Below are 17,852 nucleotides of genomic sequence, written 5' to 3' on the forward strand. Positions count from 1 at the left end.
TTGGAAGCAGAACAATTAAGATGAGATGACGACACACGCATTCTGTGTGCCATATCAATATCATATCGATGTTCTCCCTCACAGGTCATTACCCTTTGACTATTGGGCCTCTAAACTGGACACCTGGCCAGAATTGGCACAATATGCCTTACAGGAGCTCGCTTGCCCTGCTGCTAGTGTGTTATCTGAAAGAGTCTTCAGTGCTACTGGATCAATCCTGACAGAAAAAAGGACATGTCTGTCAACCCAAAATGTTGATGATCTAACCTTCATCAAAATGAGCTATGCATGCGTTTCAAAGGATTTTGTCCCACCTTCCCCTGATGACACATAGGTTGCCTGAAAACTGCCTCGCTTTTGACCTCCTCTTCCTCGGACTTTCCCAATTCCGCCCTTTTCAGCAGCTAAATGTCCAGCCAACACATCAACATATGCCATTTTTTAAACCTCCCTAAGTGGGCTGCCACCCATCCCAAATGGCTGGGGTAAACCCCTGGTGCACTCGGGCAAGTGCCTTTGCTCTGAACAGATGGATGGGCCCACTGATGGCCGACGGCACTGGCACAGGGCCCCTCATAGTACAATACAGTGTCTCAGACGGTGGGGGCCCACTCACCATCAGACACACCAGGGTACTATGAGGGGCCCAGTGCCAGTACCGTCAACCACGAGTGTGCCCCCCTGCTTGGTCATGGCCACAGCACTTGCAAGTTGCAATACTTACCTCTCCCTGCTCCACCGCTGTGTAGCCTGGGCAGATAAATCTTTCACAGGGACGGCCACTAGAAATTTTGTGTATTGATCGATGATGGTTAAGATGATGGTTAAGATGTAGCTATGGCCTGTCCTGCTGGCCTCTACCTTCAGATGATCAATGGCTACCATTTGAAATGGACGTCAACTTACAAGCGGATGCAGTGGTGCTTTATGATCACCTTTCACAGTTGTGATAGTCACAGACATGTGACATTCCTGCCACCATTTTTCAATGTCTCCTCTCATGCCAATACAATCGAATTACCTACGGCCTGTGGCTTATGTCTTTTGCACTCCAAAATGACCAGACACATCATGATAGGCAGTGAGGACCATGTCTACATCTTTCCCTGTGATCACAATTTGATGGTGACGAGTAACGGATCCACACTACGGCGATAAAGCAATCCTTTCTTCACAAAGAATCATTTTCACTGTCTCCACAGACACAGTAATTGAGGGTCTGCATCGCCTCAGCAACATCTACCAGGAGGTTTTCCCACAATGAATAATTCCCAAATTTCTGCAAACACTCGACTTTCCGTCTGTACTTGTATCCATCTAGTTTCTAGTAGCGGAGAGTTTGGACTGGCTTACTGAGATTGAAATATATACAAAGATTTAAAAGTACCACAACACTGTATACTGTTGTACGCTTCGACTACCTTTCCAATTTTCTACTTTTTAAATTCTGGAGTAATACATAGTGAACCTGTGAGTGTCTGAGTCTGACTGCGGAAGTATATACGGAAATTTAAAATTACCCCTTAGAATCATAGAATCATAGAATCGTAGAGTTGGAAGGGACCTCCTGGGCCATCTGGATACACCTGGTATGTGTATCTTGACTGGATACACCTGGTATGTGCTGATACAGTACCTTTGGTCAAAATTTTGTATTACGGTATCATCCATAGTGAGTGAGCATGTGTGATTTATGCCTTCTATATATACGGTGAATCGGAGATACCAATTTTTACCCTATACTAGATACAGCTTGTATCTTGTTATACAGTACCTTTGTTTGACATTAAGTATTACGGTCAAATCCATACTGAGTAAGCATCTGAGAGTGACTACGGGACTATGTATACAGAGATTTCATTTGTACCCTATAATATATATGCTTGCTATCTTGTTATCCAGTACCTTTTTTACAACATTTTTTATTATGGTCAAACCCAGACTCAGTGAGCGTCTGAGGGTGACTCCGGAAATATGTACCGATATTTCAAATTTGGCCAGCACTAGTGTTGAGCATTCCGATACCGCAAGTATCGGGTATCGGCCGATACTTGCTGTATCGGAATTCCGATACCGACTTCCGATATTTTTTCAATATCGGAATTCGGCATCGGAATCGGAAGTTCAGTTGATTGACGGCCTGACGTCATCATGATGCGCGGTGTGTGCGCATCATGATGCGCCGTCATTTCGGGCCTTCCGGGGGGTCTCTGCCGGCCTGCCGGGGGGCTGTGCCGGCCTGCCGGGGGGCTGTGTGGACTGCCCGGGGTCTGTACCGGCCTGCCGGGGGGCTGTGCCGGCCTGCCGGTGGTCTGTGCACCCTGTGGGGGTCTGTACCGGCCTGCCGGGGGGCTGTGCCGGCCTGCCGGGGGGCTGTGCTGATGTCCGGGGGTCTGTGCAAGCATCGTCCGATGGGACTACAAGTCCCATCGGGCGATGCCTGCTACCATGACAGTGATTGACACATTAGCCAATGATGGGACAGTAGTAGTCCCATCATCCGGCTAATGTGTTAAATGTTAAAAAAAAAAAAAAAAAATACTACATACATACTACATGCATGCTACATACATACTACATGCTACATACATACTACATATATACTACATACATACTACATACATGCTACATACATACTACATGCATGCTACATACATACTACATGCATGCTACATACATACTACATGCTACATACATACTACATATATACTACATACATACTACATACATGCTACATACATACTACATGCATGCTACATACATACTACATGCATGCTACATACATACTACATGCTACATACATACTACATGCATGCTACATACATACTACATATATACTACATACATGCTACATACATACTGCATGCTACATACATACTACATACATACTACATACATACTACATGCATGCTACATACATACTACATGCTACATACATACTACATATATACTACATACATACTACATACATACTACATACATACTACATGCATGCTACATACATACTACATACATACTACATGCTACATACATACTACATATATACTACATACATGCTACATATATACTACATGCATGCTACATACATACTACATACATACTACATGCTACATACATACCACATACATACTACATACATGCTACATATATACTACATGCATGCTACATACATACTACATATATACTACACGCATGCTACATACATACTACATGCTACATACATACTACATACATACTACATGCATGCTACATACATACTACATGCTACATACATACTAAATATATATTACTACATACATACTACATACATGCTACATACATACTACATGCATGCTACATACATACTACATGCATGCTACATACATACTACATGCTACATACATACTACATATATACTACATACATACTACATACATGCTACATACATACTACATGCATGCTACATACATACTACATGCATGCTACATACATACTACATGCTACATACATACTACATGCATGCTACATACATACTACATATATACTACATACATGCTACATACATACTGCATGCTACATACATACTACATACATACTACATGCATGCTACATGCATGCTACATACATACTACATGCTACATACATACTACATATATACTACATACATACTACATACATAATACATACATACTACATGCATGCTACATATATACTACATACATACTACATGCTACATACATACTACATATATACTACATGCATGCTACATACATACTACATGCTACATACATACCACATACATACTACATACATGCTACATATATACTACATGCATGCTACATACATACTACATATATACTACATGCATGCTACATACATACTACATGCTACATACATACTACATACATACTACATACATACTACATGCTACATACATACTACATATATACTACATGCATGCTACATACATACTACATGCTACATACATACCACATACATACTACATACATGCTACATATATACTACATGCATGCTACATACATACTACATATATACTACATGCATGCTACATACATACTACATGCTACATGCATGCTACATACATACTACATACATACTACATGCTACATACATACCACATATATACTACATACATACTACATACAATACATTCATACAATACATACATAGACATACAGTACATATAACATAGAGTAACATACTTACCAATACTTGTCACATTGTTCCCCGAAGCCATTGTCTTTTCCGGAATAAATATTAACATAACAAACCACAAAAATACTCACCCACGATCCGAAGCAGTCCACGAGTGTGTCCCACGACGATCTTGGGTAGAGAACTGCAGCATCAGATGATGCTGCCGTTCTCTACGGGCTGCAGGAATCCAATGACGGAAGGTAGGTATCCTTCCGCACTGTATTCCTCCGCCACTTAAAAAAAAAAAAGTCCCTAGTCTCACTTTATGCCATTGCTGCGTGGGAATTTCCCACACAGCAATGGCATAAAGTGAGACTAGGGACTTTTTTTTTTTTAAGTGGCGGAGGAATACAGTGCGGAAGGATACCTACCTTCCGTCATTGGATTCCTGCAGCCCGTAGAGAACGGCAGCATCATCTGATGCTGCAGTTCTCTACCCAAGATCGTCGTGGGACACACTCGTGGACTGCTTCGGATCGTGGGTGAGTATTTTTGTGGTTTGTTATGTTAATATTTATTCCGGAAAAGACAATGGCTTCGGGGAACAATGTGACAAGTATTGGTAAGTATGTTACTCTATGTTATATGTACTGTATGTCTATGTATGTATTGTATGAATGTATTGTATGTATGTAGTATATATGTGGTATGTATGTAGCATGTAGTATGTATGTAGTATGTATGTAGCATGCATGTAGCATGTAGTATGTATGTAGCATGCATGTAGTATATATGTAGTATGTATGTAGCATGTAGTATGTATGTAGCATGCATGTAGTATGTATGTAGCATGCATGTAGTATGTATATGGTATGTATGTAGCATGTAGTATGTATGTAGCATGCATGTAGTATATATGTGTTATGTATGTGGTATGTATGTAGCATGCATGTAGCATGCATGTAGTATGTATGTAGTATGTATGTAGCATGTAGTATGTATGTAGTATGTATGTAGCATGCATGTAGCATGCAGTATGTATGTAGCATGCATGTAGTATATATGTAGTATGTATGTAGCATGTAGTATGTAGCATGCATGTAGTATATATGTAGTATGTAGCATGTAGTATGTATGTAGCATGCATGTTGTATATATGTGTTATGTATGTAGCATGTAGCATGCATGTAGCATGCATGTAGTATGTATGTAGTATATATGTGGTATGTATGTAGCATGCAGTATGTATGTAGCATGCATGTAGTATATATGTAGTATGTATGTTGCATGTAGTATTTATGTAGTATGAATGTAGCATGTATGTAGTATGTAGTATGAATGTAGCATGTATGTAGTATGCATGTTGTATGTATGTAGCATGTAATTTTTTTTTTTTTTTACATTTAACACATTAGCCGGATGATGGGACTACTACTGTCCCATCATTGGCTAATGTGTCAATCACTGTCATGGTAGCAGGCATCGCCCGATGGGACTTGTAGTCCCATCGGACGATGCCTGCACAGACCCCCGGAGCCTGCACAGCCCCCCGGCAGGCCGGCACAGCCCCCCGGCAGGCCGGCACAGCCCCCCGGAGCCTGCACAGCCCCCCGGCAGGCCGGCACAGCCCCCCGGAGCCTGCACAGACCACCGGCAGGCCGGCACAGACCACCGGAGCCTGCACAGACCCCCTGGCAGGCCGGCACAGCCCCCCGAAAGGCCCGTACAGACCCCAGAGAGGCTGTACAAGGGCAGGAAAGGGTTTTTCTTATTCCGATACCGGAAGTCCCATAGACTTGAATGGGACTTCCGGTATCGGAATCGGCGATACCGATACTTTTTTTAAAGATCGTCCGATACCATCCGATACGATACTTTGAAGTATCGGACGGTATCGCTCAACTCTAGCCAGCACTGTATACAGCTGTACGCTTCTGATACAGTAACCTTTTTAGCTATTTAGATTCTGGTGTAATCCATAATGAGCCTGTGAACGTCTGTCTGTTACTCCGGCAATATATTAGGAGCTTTAATATTACCCCAACACTGTATACAGCTGTACGCTTGTGTTACATTACCCATTTACAGCTTTTCATATTCTTGTGTAATCCATACTGGGCCTGAGAGCATTTGTGTCTGCCTCCTGAAATGTATACGGAGATGCAGAATGTTTACACTATACTATATACCTTGTATCTGGTGATACTGTACCCTTTTTCAACTTTTTATTTTCAAGGGTAATCCATACTGAGCCTGTGAGCATCTGTGTATGACTCATGAAATATATACGGAGATGTACTGTTATCCCTAGACTGTATAGAGCTGTACGCTTCTGATACAGTGCCATATATCTGCTGCTATTTTGGGTCCTTTTTCCAAAGCATGAGGAAGTATGATGGAAGAGGACGCGGATGTGGGCGTGGGGGGCCACCTGGTACTGATGGTGGTGGTGGTGCATCTGCTGGTAGTGCCAAAAACACAATAGCAGCTAAGGCAGCAAGTGTTGAGCCTGCATCATGGTGTAGCTCTGGAAGGCCTGGAAGGCTCCATTTTCTGGGAGTAGGTAGACTGCTTTTTTAGGCTGGAGCATCATGAACTGTTTTTGGCTTACATTGCTGAAACAGCCTCCAGCTCTATCGCCTCCTCTTCTGAAGTTTAATAAAATGCAAGCACTGAGTCATAAGTGCAGGCTTCTGGTCTGGAGCAACCCCTTTCCTTGTGTCCTTCACCCACACCAAAAGTGAAGGATGCGGCAGCACACACTTCAGATTTCTCCATGGAGCTCTTTTCACATAACATGCCTAGGTTAATTAAAAATGGGGCCCATCATATACTGGAGCATTCCAAATGGGGGACATCAGACACTGGAGCAGCATTTACGGGGCCCATTATACACTGGAGCATTAGAAATAGGGCCCATTATATATGGAGCATCATCCATGAGGCCCATCATATACTGGAGCATTCCAAATGGGGCAGATCAGACACTAGAGTAGCATCTATGGGGCACATTATACACTGGAGCATTAGAAATGGGGCCCATTATATATGGAGCATTATTTGGGCCCATAAGACAGTGGAGCTTCATCCATGGGGACCAACATATACTGTAGCATTATGTGGAGCTCATCATATACTGTATTGAACATTATATGTGACCAATTTTTCTGTATGGAGCAATATATGGGGCTCATTATTCTGTATGGTGCACAATGTGGTGGCCATAATACTGTATGGAGTAATATACTGTCCTTTTTATGAGCTATTGTAAAATTTAAAATAGATAACATCAGTCATGTCATGTAAGCAGTGAAGGATTTGTCATTGTACTATACCTTTTTTTCTGTGCCGTATCAGAGCATCATGAGTTGTGGTATGTGTTAAGGGGGCGCACTGACACTCTTCGGCCCAGGGCACACGAAAACCTGGAGCCAGCCCTACCCCCACACAACTTTAGCCAAATAAGCCCCAGTTTTCAATGCGTAACTATTATTATGAAGTAAATTAAGGTTGACAAGCTTCAGTTATAAGAATTGATGTTTTTGGCATTGAAATGGGCACTGTAGGTGTGTTTATTGTCCTCCACTCCCTGCCGACTTTGCTTCCCCATTGACTTGCATTGGGTTTCGTGTTTCAGTCGGACCCCGACTTTTCCCTATGGTCGGCCGATTTCGTTCGACCCGACTTTTGCAAAAGTCGGGTTTCATGAAACCCGACCCTAAAAAAGGCAAAGTCGCTCATCTCTAGTGAAGAGTATGAAGAATTCAAATCCTTTTCACATTGCTTCTGATAGAAGAATGGATTACTTGATGATTAGAACTGAAAGAATAATTTATGAAATATTTATGAATGTACACTGTGTTCCAAATTATTATGCAAATTGGATTTAAGTGTCATAAAGGTTTAATTTTTTGTTTATCAAATAAACTCATAGATGGTATTGTGTATCAGGGCTCTTTGGATCACTGAAATCAATCTCAAATGCCTGTGATAATTAGTTTACCAGGTGAGCTCAATTAAAGGAAAGCTACTTAAGAATGATGTTCCACATTATTAAGCAGGGCACAGGTTTCAAGGAATTTAGGAAATAAAAAGGATCTCTCTGCTGCTGAAAAGCATCAAATAGTGCAATGCCTTGGTCAAGAGATGAAAACATTAGATATTTCCCAAAAACTTAAACGTGATCATTGTACTGTTAAGAGATTTGTGGTTGATTCTGAGCACAGACATGTTTGTGCTGATAAAGGCAGAATGAGGAAGGTTTCTGCCAGGCAAGTTCATTGGATTAAGAGAGTGGCTGCTAAAAAGCCATTACAAACCAGCAAGCAGATATTTAAAGCTGCTGGTGCCTCTGGAGTCCCTCGAACCTCAAGGTGTAGGATCCTTCAAAGGCTTGCTGTGGTGCATAAATCTACTATTCGGCCACCCCTAAACAGTGTTCACAAGCAGAAATGGTTGCGGTGTGCCCAGACATACATGAAGACTAATTTTCAAACAGTCTTGTTTACTGATGAGTGTGGAGCAACCCTGGATGGTCCAGATGGATGGAGTAGTGGATGGTTGGTGGATGGCCACTATGTCCCAACAAGGCTGTGACGTCAGCAAGGAGGTGGAGGAGTCATGTTTTGGGCCGGAATCATGGGGAAACAGCTGGTATGGCCCTTTAAGGTTCCTGAAAGTGTGAAAATGACCTCTGCAAAGTATATAGACTTTCTGACTGACAGCTGTCTTCCATGGTATAAAAAGCAGAAACGTGCCTTCAGGAGCAAAAATCATCTTCATGCATGACAATGCACCATCTCAGGCTGCAAAGAATACCTCTGAGTCATTGACTGCTATGGACATGAAAGGAGATAAACTCATGGTGTGGCCACCATCTTCCCCTGACCTCAACCCTATAGAGAACCTCTGGGGTATCATCAAGCAAAAGATCTATGAGGGTGGAAGGCATCTCACATTAAAACAGCAGCTCTGGGAAGCTATTCTGACTTCATGCAAAGAAATACAAGCAGAAACTCTCCAAAAACTCACAATTTCAATGGATGCAAGAATTGTGAAGGTGATATCAAAGAAGGGTTCCTATGTTAACATGTAACTTGGCCTGTTAAGCTATTTAACTCCAAAATATCCTTTTTGTTCAGTGAATGTGACTTCCTAATGCTGCAAATTCCACAAATGAGCATTTTCAGTTCTTTAAAACATATCAAATGTTTAGAAATTCTACTGTGCCTAATAATTTGGAACAGTGCAATTTGAGTTTTTATTCATTTTGGAGATTATACTGTTATTATTGGGAGGTTTCTTCAATAAAATTTGATGTATACTCTAACGGGTCATGACTTTTATTAGACTGACTGTCATTTGTACCGACTATTTAGGAAAATCAGAGAAAAATATCATTTGCATAATAATTTGGAACACAGTGAATATATAATCTACAATATTATAGAATATAATAATTATATTTATATATCAATAACTGCAGCTTACATGTATACTTTCACCTTTAAGAGTAAGCTTAGCTGAGAAAAGTATACAGTAAATATTATAACTGCAATATCGCACAATATATATAAAAACATAAGTGAGGTCTACCTCAATAAAATCATAAATTGATCCAATTGATCCATTGGCTACATTATTTCCACCAAATATAGTACAGAATGAGAAAGAAAATTTAATACAGTCATATGTTAAAGTTTTAGGAACCCGTGTCAAGAATCTGCTGATTCTGAGTTGAATCCATGCGACCCTCAACTTTAACAAGATTCCCGGTGCTGGCATTGGCCACACAGCCCCAAAGCATGATGGAACCTCCACCAAATTTTACTGTGGATAGCAAGTGTTTTTCTTGGAATGCTGTGTTTTTTTAGCATCCATGCATAACACCTTTTTGTATGACCAAACAAATCAATCTTTGTTTCATCAGTCCACAGGACCTTCTTCCAAAATGTAACTGGCTTGTCCAAATGTGCTTTTGCATACCTCAGGCGACTCTGTTTGTGGCGTGCTTGCAGAAACGGCTTCTTTCTCATCACTCTCCCATACAGCTTCTCCTTGTGCAAAGTGCGCTGTATTGTTGACCGATGCACAGTGACACCATCTGCAGCAAGATGATGCTGCAGGTCTTTGGAGGTGGTCTGTGGATTGTCCTTGACTGTTCTCACCATTCTTCTTCTCTGCCTTTCTGATATTTTTCTTGGCCTGCCACTTCTGGGCTTAACAAGGACTGTACCTGTGTTCTTCCATTTCCTTACTATGTTCCTCACAGTGGAAACTGACAGGTTAAATCTCTGAGACAACTTTTTGTATCCTTCCCCTGAAAAGCTATGTTGAATAATCTTTGTTTTCAGATCATTTGAGAGTTGTTTTGAGGAGCCCATGATGCCACTCTTCATAGGAGAATCAAATAGGAGAACTACTTGCAAGTGGCCACCTTAAATACCTTTTCTCGTGATTTGATACACCTGGCTATGAAGTTCAAAGCTCAATGAGGTTACAAAACCAATTTAGTGCTTCAGGAAGTCAGTAAAAAGTAGTTAGGAGTGTTCAAATCAAGAAAATGATAAGGGTGCCCATACTTTTGCACCGGTCAAATTTTGTTTAAATGCAGATTGCACATTTTCTGTTAGTACAATAAACCTCATTTGAATCCAGAAATATAACTGAGTCCATCAGTTATTAGATATATGAAACTGAAATAGCTGTTGCAAAAACCAAAATTGTTATAAAGAAAAAAGGTTAACATTAATAGGGGTGCCCAAACTTTTACATATGACTGTAAATCAGATTGGAGGAGAATTTAGAAAAAATGTAGCAGAGAGCATTAAAACTTGGTATAATGATTCTGCCAGTTAACCAGCGTTTTTTTAATGTAGATATGTTTGTTTTTCTCTTAACATTTGGAATTAGGTGGAAGCGGCGGAATAAGAAGGACTGATGATTTGTCTGGTTTCCTTTTTATTCATTCTATAGTATATTCAAATAAAGGTTTTTTGAAAAAAAAAAACAAAAAAAAAAAACAGATGCATTATTCCAGTGATGTCACAATTGACAGAACGACATAGAACAGCCCGCCATCCAAAGTTCCGTTGAGGGTGTCTATAGGCGTTTGTGGAGAGAGGAGTATTCTGAGAGCTGAGAGATTATATAGCAAATATGATGAAAAAGAAGCGCTTTAAGCGAATTATTGGTCTTTCTGATAGTGAGGACAGTAGTGATGATGAAGATTTCCAACAGGTATCCTTCAATGTTATATTGTTAATTATTTAGAAAACATTTGAGTTAAAAATCCCAGAATAAGATAAGAGGACTAATAATAAATGGAAAAAATTCATGTTTAAAGATTTTGGTTGACATGTTTGATATTTCTCCAGTCTCATCCAAGGAAGAAGCCAATTCCCAGGTCCCCAAGCCTGAATATCACCAGTGGCTTAAATTCCTGCTCATCACCGAGTAAACCAGGTACTGTGCTCTGATCCAGAAAGGGGTCTCGTATATTTATTGCTGTCATTGTAGTCATTGGGTGCAGCCTATGTGCACATTTTGTTAAGGGTTTGGATTATACTCTTTTGCATGTCGGCGATAATGAGCATTGGTATAATTAGAGTCCTGTGGGCATTGGGGAAAAACTTGGACCTCAGAAGCATATAGGTCAGATATACAGATATATGTAATAATGTCATCCATTCTGGCCCTTATCCTGTAACAATGTCCTCATCATAGCATGAATCCTGTAAATAATATCCGCCCATCCTAGGCCCATACTGTAATAATATCATCATCGTGACGTGCCTGGTCATGGTTGTGAATTTTACTTCCCTAATAATGAATTAATATTAAAAATATATTTTCAACATTTGGTTAGGAGTATTCATGCTGTCATCCTTAATTCAGACTGAAATGGGATTTGGGAATTTCTTCTCAAGTTGAGTCACATTGACTAAAGATGTTCACAGTGCAATTTACTGTAGCCTAGTGGGATAATTTTCCCCATGTACATATAGGGTACACTGAATATCTTAATAGCATTTATTTCTGTGATGCTGAATGTCAGTCATTGTTATTACAATATTCTAAAAAGAGATTTATGTTTTTTTTGCTCCCGCAGATCTGAAAGTAATAACTTCAGACAGTGATTCGGACGATACCACCAGGTAAGAAATACATCTTCTCCATTACTAGATACTTCATGGGGAGTAATGATTAGCGGTGGGCTCATATGTTGATACATTAATTTCACAGCTCCGATGATGATATCATTCTCATTAGTAATAATGAGGAATGTAACAGTGGAGAAACTTCCTCACATAAAAGTAAGTAATAACTTCAATATCATATCACATCTATTTTCATGTTACATGGAGGACCCACTGGACAGGACTTTCCCTTTGATCTGCCATAAATAATTATTATGACAGTATTACCTGTGTTAGTGGTGCGGAGCATATTAAGTGACTTAACTTTTCATATCTACTTGGAAATCATACTGTATAATCTCCGCTTCCATTTATTTCCTAACAACCATTTATTTTCTGAAAACCATTGTTAGAATGGCTGAGATTATTGAGGGTCCACACTTTGGCGATGTAGGACATGTTCACTTCCAATCTTGTACTGAACACATACATCATATCATTAATAAGGGCAGTTTCACTGAGCAGCAGGTGATGTAGACGTTTGCTGAAACTCCTTGTTCCTGTTGTTGTGTTTGGAGCTCCTTACAATGTGAGGTCCTGTTCCCAAAGTAGGATCCTGTGGATCTCTTGTAGTCTGCTCAGGGATGTATTCTGCTCTGGTTTGTACCTCTATTTGTAGTCTTATTGACTCTCCAGCCTCAATGTTTATAGACCTCTCTCTAGCATGGACCTGCATACTAACATACCTCATCGACAAAATCATCGGTTTTGAACCTAAAACTTCAAAACATATTTTCTCTTTTCCATATTTCTATACAGATAATGAAACATCTGATAGTGAGGAGAGCTCTGGCACAGAGGAGAGGTGAGTTTTGTAGTACATAAATATCTCTATATATATAAAACCATGAACTAGATAAGAAACGTTTCCGGTGAATTTATAGATGATTCTTTATTTTTCCCAGTATGCCATTTTGCCAAATCCCTGGATGCTTCCTGGAAGACATAATATCACCCTGGTCTATCTACATGACAAACTTCCAGGAAACTAAAAAGGAGCTAGCGGAAGAACTGTACCATCTGTACAATATAACCGTCTTTGGGAATCAGGTATCCTGTCATCAGTATCTGGGTTATACATGACTTATCCGTCATCTCCCTCCTCCCAAAATTATTTCCAAGAAAAGAGGATTTGCTTTGTGGAGGGCACCCTAGCACTTTTGTTACTCTTCTGAAATTTAGTTACTGAAAATCTCAGGAAAGCCCTCTTCTTATCTATGGAATGAGTGGAGCCGGACGTGAGAAATACTATGAATTTAAAGAGTGATTCTCAAATTGTGGCTTGAAATTGAATGGATTTTTAGATTTATAAATAAGTCCATTTAGTTGACATTTGGACATTTCATAAGTTTATTTTTGTTGTTGCTCTCACAACTTGGACTTCTCAAAATACCCCATGCCCAATATAAGAAGACCAGTAATGTATATGACATATGAGCGTTGGGTACTTTGTTAGATTGGGACCTAAGAGTTTACAAATTTAATGGAATTTGTTTAATCTTTTTAGCTTCCTGAAAAAGCGAACATTGTGTGGGACAAGAGGCTGAAAACAACAGCAGGTAAATGCTGCTACTTGCAGAAGAGGAAGACTAAGCAACGTCTTTACTTGATAAAACTTTCTGATAAAGTCTTGGATTCTGCCGGTAGGTTTCACATCACTACATCACTTCCAGCAGCTTAATAAGATAACTTCTATACATGGTAAAAAGTTGCAACTTGGGTTGTAATACATCTCATATACTCTTATTTTCAGAACGGTTGCGATCCACACTTGCACATGAGATGTGCCATGCTGCTTGCTGGATGATCGATGGTTTATTGAAAGAAGATCATGGTCCCATATGGCAGGATTATGCAAAAAGCATCAAATATATCCATCCTGAGATGCCAGAGGTGACAATATATCACAGTTATATCATAAAGTACAACTTCTACTACCAATGTTCTTTATGTAATAAAAGGTAAGTAAATTTGATGATTCAATTCCTCATGAAACGCAGTCACTGTGGAATGACAGCAGTGTGGTTCTTATTTTAAGCTTTTACATTTTACTATTTTCAGCGTAGACTGACGTCTGCAACCTGTAAGGTTAATATATATTGTATACAATTTCTTCTTTTTGATACAATCCATGGTACTAACCAACATTCATACCAGCCTGATAACCAATATCTCTTCTTTCTTTGTAGATTTTGAGCGTTACAGAGAAATAGCAAAGAATAAATGCTATTGCAACCGCTGTGGAGGCCGATTACATCCACTGGCCACCACTTAAGAATGTAACAACACAAGGCGAAGAGACAAGACGGACAGCTCTCCTCGCTATTCAGTACAAGGCTGAACATAAATGGATCTGCTGTAACAAAGAACTTGTCTTAATTAATTTGGGGGCGGCACGGTGGCTCAGTGGTTAGCACTGCAGCCTTGCAGCACTGGGGTCCTGGGTACCAATCGCAAGGACAACACCTGCAAGGAGTTTGTATGTCCTCCCCGTGTTTGCGTGGGTTTCCTCCGGGTTCTCCGGTTTCCTCCCACATGCTAAAGACATATGATATTGCTTTATGTGCAAAGCATAGCAATAATTACAAAAATAAAATGAAGTTTAACATCTGAGCTGAATAAAGTTTATTGGACAAGATTCATTGCTTTTCTACCCATTTCATAATTATCAGAGCTCACCATTTCCAGATAACAGGTGACAAGCAGAAAACATATCACTTATAAGAGTTATTTCTCATTTAAAACTGGTGTTCTACAAATTACCATTGTCATCAGAGGTCTTACCCCAAATATTTCAGGACCAATACTTAGGTCTGCATGAGCCTTGTTTATACTGTAGCTCTACTAGTAGCACAGCCCGAGCCGGGATGAGGGGAAAGGCAGGGTAGGCCACTGCCTAGAGCACCACCTTATATTAAAAGGGAGATGTGCGATTTTCCCTAACAGACTATTAACTTTTGCTACCCACTGGTCAGCTCTGCTGTGTCTGCGTACAGTCACTTAGATGTATTATATTCGCTGATCAGGGTTCAGGCATAGAAAAAAGCGGCATGTCATGCAGGGAGAGAGGCTGCTGGCCAATGCATGCTTCCTCATCACACTGGTAGGAGCGCTCACTGGCTGCAGCTCCTGTCCTCCTGCACAGCGCCCCAAGGTGAATGTTTAGGGGACAGGAGAGTGAAGGATGCACATCAGGGCTTCCACCATGCTGGGTGTATCCTCCACTGTTCTCTTCTTCATCTTGAAACTAGTGATGAGACAATGTGCTAGGATAAAGTGTTATCCAAGCATGCTCATGTGCTAACCTAGTTTCTTTGAGATGCTCGAAAAATAAGTTTGATTCCCCGTTGCTGCATATCTCAATGCTGTTCGACAGCCACAACATATGCAGGGAATGATTATCAAGCAGGCAATCTATGCATACAGTTAGGTCCATATATATTTGGACTGAGACAACATTTTTCTAATTTTGGTTCTAGACATTACCACAATGAATTTTAAACAAAACAATTCAGATGCAGTTGAAGTTCATTCTTTCAGCTGTCATTTGAGGGTATCCACATTAAAATTGGATGAAGGGTTTAGGAGTTTCAGCTCCTTAACATATGCCACCCTGTTAATAAAGGGACCAAAAGTAATTGGACAATTGAGTCCAAGGCTATTTCATGGACAGGTGCGGGCAATGCCTTCGTTATGTCATTCTCAATTAAGCAGATAAAAGGTCTGGAGTTGATTTGAGGTGTGGTGCTTACATTTGGAAGGTTTTGCTGTGAAGGAAACATTCGGTCAAAGGAGCTCTCCATGCAGGTATTACAAGCCATCCTTAAGCTGCAAAAACAGAAAAAACCCATCCGAGAAATTGCTACAGCATTAGGAGTGGCAAAATCTACAGTTTGGTACATCCTGAGAAAGAAAAAAAGCACTGATGAACTCATCAGTGCAAAAAGACCTGGGCGCCCACGGAAGACAACAGTGGTGGATGATCGCAGAATAGTCTCCATGGTGAAGAGAAACCCCTTCACAACAGCCAACCAAGTGAACAACACTCTCCAGGAGGTAGGCATATCAATATCCAAATCTACCATAAAGAGAAGACTGCATGAAAGTAAATACAGAGGGTTCACTGCACGGTGCAAGACACTCATAAGCATCAAGAATCATAAGGCTAGACTGGACTTTGCTCAAAAACATCTAAAAAAGCCAGCACAGTTCTGGAAGTATATTCTTTGGACAGATGAAACGAAGATCAACCTCTACCAGAACGATGGAAAAAGAAAAGTATGGCGAAGGCGTAGTACAGCTCATGATCCAAAGCATACCACATCATCTGTAAAACACGGCAGAGGCAGTGTGATGGCTTGGGCATTGCCAAAATGATGAGGGATGACGACTACAGGCTGGCCATCATCCTTGATCCACGCTACAAAGGCAAATTACACAACACCATGCCACAGGAGAACCTAGAGCTAATATTGGCTAACAAACAAGCAACTCTAGTAAGCCATTTGTTTGAGGCTTTCCCAGCACACAGCAGCGGAGCTGGTTCTCCCACGAGCCGTAGTGGGCACAATGGAAGAGGTGTTCGTGGTGCACACAGCCGAAGTGACGTTGGAGACAGGGGTTTAATGACCATGTTGTGGAATGATTTCTCAAGTACCGCTCACACGACTGCTAATACTGCATCGATTAAAAGTGACAGGAGACAGCAGTTGTCAACTATGGTTACAAACTACTTCTCCTCCCATATCTGTTAAGGGGAGAATATAAGGCATATGAATATATACAAGAATCAAAATTATATCACTATATGGACGCTTTGCTCAAATATTAGAATCATATAGCTTTAAGATACTTCTGATTCTCTAAGACTTATTTCTGTATTTCTGTATCCACCTAGTCTCATCGAAACTGGGTTAGGCTAGGCCAGAAACAATAATCAGTTGCATAATGATTATATAGTAGATATAGGACATATGAGATCATATGAGATCAATAATAATTTGCTATTTGGGGTAATCAGTAATTTGGAAAGAACCCATGATGTAATGCAATGAGACAGCTCGATTTTTGCTATAAAATGTTGTACACTTCTGGAAATAAATCAGAAATCATTTGAGAGACAATTGCTTGCATTTGTCCTGATTTCTCCGGCCGTAAGACCCCACATTCAATTTGGAAGCAGAACAATTAAGATGAGATGACGACACACGCATTCTGTGGCCCTATCAATATCATATCGATGTTCTCCCTCACAGGTCATTACCCTTTGACTATTGGGCCTCTAAACTGGAGACCTGGCCAGAATTGGCACAATATGCCTTACAGGAGCTTGCTTGCCCTGCTGCTAGTGTGTTATCTGAAAGAGTCTTCAGTGCTACTGGATCAATCCTGACAGAAAAAAGGATACGTCTGTCATCCCAAAATGTTGATGATCTAATCTTCATTAAAATGAACCATGCATGGGTTTCAAAGGATTTTGTCCCACCTTCCCCTGATGACACATAAGCTACCTGAAAA

General features: G+C 40.4%; 1 long non-coding RNA gene across 1 annotated transcript; it reads left to right on the forward strand.

The window, feature by feature from the left end:
- The first annotated feature begins 12,402 nt into the window (after positions 1 to 12,402).
- On the forward strand, positions 12,403 to 13,341 carry LOC141052499 (uncharacterized). The gene is made up of 3 exons (XR_012220822.1): positions 12,403 to 12,452; positions 13,095 to 13,140; positions 13,241 to 13,341. It is a non-coding gene; the product is annotated as an uncharacterized lncRNA (long non-coding RNA).
- The last annotated feature ends 4,511 nt before the right edge of the window (positions 13,342 to 17,852 follow it).

Source organism: Dendrobates tinctorius, unplaced genomic scaffold (genome assembly GCF_039654945.1).
Source record: "Dendrobates tinctorius isolate UK_male_01 unplaced genomic scaffold, ASM3965494v1 ptg000161l, whole genome shotgun sequence".
Taxonomy (NCBI): Eukaryota; Metazoa; Chordata; class Amphibia; order Anura; family Dendrobatidae; genus Dendrobates; species Dendrobates tinctorius.